The following is a 3,205-nucleotide window of genomic DNA, read 5'->3' as shown; positions in this document are numbered from 1 at the left end:
CCCAGCCAGTGACCTTTATATTCCCTGAATTTAAACAAATACCATGGGAATATAAACCCAGTGTAGATATTGTCACTGCTGTACAGGACTTGTGTGAATGGAAGAGCCACGATGTCAAAACCACAGAACAAACCCTATTCAGTATTCTTGCTGTTGTGTCCAGATGAATGTAAAATGAAAAGGTTCAGTGGTGTGCCCCCATTTTCAGTAATCCATATCCTCATTGTTTGAACCCTTGCTGACTTTAACCAGAGGTGAGAGCTCATCCAACACAAATGGAACAAGCTCCCGGCCCCTTGTTCTCACTGGCCTGCGAGGCTCTCCAGGTTGGTTTATAGAATTGCTGCTAATTAACCAGGAATGCGGTGTTGCTAATTAACCAGGAATGCAGTGTTTTACCAGTAGCAGGGTCTTGTGCTGCAGTGGTAGTGCCCCTGCCACTAATCCAGAAGGCCAGGTTCAAATCTGTATCCCAAAATGTTTGAACAGGCTGAATGAAAATGCCAGTTGTTTGCTATCAGATAAGTAAGCTGCTGTGTACACACACAGGTACATGCAAATTGCACACTTATGGAGGGAAGAAACAAACTCTCAAGTCAGCAGGGATGGAGGATCTGTAATTGTTCCTCATTGTGTGTGTGTGTGTGTGTGTCTCAAAGCCTTTTCCCTCCTACTCTATCCCAGGTAGGCAGGAAATTAACACAAATTGTTTTGAGGTTAGAGTGATATCAACACATCAGTCTCCCCACTGTAACCAGTCTGACTCCTTTTGAGATTCTACGCTGTTCTGTCTGAATGGGACCAGGTGCTTATAGCACTGTGAAGTATTAACCCTTTCAGACCCACAGACAATAAAAGGAAGGTGTCAAACTGTGTCACCCAGTCACTGCCTGGGGAGTTGTGTGTGTGTGCACACAGTTGGAGAAGCTGATCAAATTATCTTATTCTGTAATACTTGTTATTGATGTATTTTTCTTTTGAGGCTTTGTTTAACCATGTACAGAAATGAAAATAAACTTTATTTTCTAAGTTACTCTGGATAGTGACGTGCTAATGTTTTGTGTTCTGTGCAATGTATTCTGGATGGTTTGGGGTGGGGAGGGTGTACCATAATGTTGGCTGATTGCCCACTTACCTCGACCGCTTGAGGTACTAAACCACTCCCCTCCATCCCCTTCAGCGTCAAATGTTATAGAATTGGATCTGCCATTGGTGTTCTCAGCTGGCCAGCAACACAGTGACCCTTGCAAAACAACCAAGGCGTGAGCTACAAGAATAATTAATTCTGGGCTTCAGCTTGTCAGATTCAAATAAAAAAGCTGAAGTAAAAATACAAAGTGCTTTAAACACAGTGGGTCTGGTAGCTATATTACTTGAGTGAGCGTGTGTGGTATTGGAACAAAATAAGATGATTAATTGCACAAGTGCAGATTAATGTGTATGATCCTACTGTCATTACAGAAATAAAACAGGAAACTGAAGATGCTGGAGAGCTGAAACAAAACTAGAATCTATGAAACTAAGAACTGGCAGCATCTATAGAGAGAAAGCAGAGTCATAGAAACAGAAACTAGGTGCAGGAGTATTCCATTCCTGCCTTCTCAGTAAGGTGTTTGATAAGGTTCCCCATGGTAGGTTGATGGAGAAAGTAAAGTCACGTGGGGTCCAGGGTGTATGAGCTAGATGGATAGCGAACTGACTGGGTAAGGTTTGTAGCAAGACTGGGCAGCAGGAGACAGAGTAGGAGTGGAAGGGAACTTCTCAAAATGGAGACCTGTGACCATGATGTCCCACAGGGATCCGTGCTGGGATCACTGTTGTTTGTGACATACATAAATGATCCGGAGGAAGGTATAGGCGGTCTGATTAGCAAGTTTGCAGATGACACTAAGATAGGTGGAGTAGCAGATAGTGAAAGGGACTGTCAGAGAATGCAGCAGAATATAGACAGATTGGAGAGTTGGACAGAGAACTGGCAGATGGAGTTCAATCTGGGCAAATGCGAGGTGATACATTCAAAGTTTGTGAGAAGATTTGTAGCTCGGGTGCTTATTGTTGTGGTTCTGTTCGCCGAGCTGGGAATTTGTGTTGCAGACGTTTCGTCCCCTGTCTAGGTGACATCCTCAGTGCTTGGGAGCATCCTGTGAAGCGCTTCTGTGATCTTTCCTCCGGCCTGTCCCTGCCGCTTCCGGTTGTCAGTTCCAGCTGTCCGCTGCAGTGGCTGGTATATTGGGTCCAGATCGATGTGGTTATTGATTGAATCTGTGGATGAGTGCCATGCCTCTAGGAATTCCCTGGCTGTTCTCTGTTTGGCTTGTCCTATAATAGTAGTGTTGTCCCAGTCGAATTCGACAAGAGAGAGACTCACGGTTGGTGTGTTGCCTCCCAGGTGCCAGAGTTCGTGATGTCTCTGATCGTGTTTTTGGGATCCTTGAGGGGGAACAGCCCCAAGTCGTGGTCCACGTAGGCACCAATTACATAGGTAAGAAGAGGGATGGGGATTTAAGGCAGAAATTCAGGGAGCTAGGGTGGAAGCTTAGAGCTGGGACAAACAGAGTTGTTGTCTCTGGTTTGTTGCCCGTGCCACTGCTACTGAGGTGAGGAATAGGGAGAGAAGAGGAGTCGAACACGTGGCTACAGGGATGGTGCAGGAGGGAGGGTTTTGGATTCTTGGGTAATTGTGGCTCTTTCTGGAGTAGGTGGGACCTCTACAAGCAGGATGGTCTTCATCTGAACCAGAGGGGTACCAATATCCTGGGGTGGGAAATTCACTAAAGCTATTGGGGTGGGTTTAAACTAATCCAGCAGGGGGATGGGAACCAAAATTGTAGTTTGAGTATAGAAAAGGTTGAGAGTAGGGAGGTCCGAAATCAAGTTTCAGGGGCGCAAGATGGCACCAGCAAGCAAGAAGTTGGTTGCTGGTGTCTACATCAACGCCAGGAGCATCTGGAATAAGGTGGATGAACTTGCAGCATGGGTTGGTAGCTGGGACTTGGACGTTGTGGCCATTTCAGAAAAATGGATAGATCAGGGACAGGAATGGCTGTTGCAGGTTCCGGGATTCAGATGTTTCAGTAAGTACAGAGAAGATAGTAAAAGAGGGGGTGGTGTGGCATTGTTGATCAGGGACAATATTACAGTTGTAGAAAGGATGTTTGGGGACTCGTCAACTGAGGTAGTATGGGCTGAGGTTAGAAACAGGAAA

This window comes from Chiloscyllium plagiosum, chromosome 5 (assembly GCF_004010195.1).
Source record: "Chiloscyllium plagiosum isolate BGI_BamShark_2017 chromosome 5, ASM401019v2, whole genome shotgun sequence".
Lineage (NCBI taxonomy): Eukaryota > Metazoa > Chordata > Chondrichthyes > Orectolobiformes > Hemiscylliidae > Chiloscyllium > Chiloscyllium plagiosum.
Note: the sequence above shows the minus strand (reverse complement) of the source record.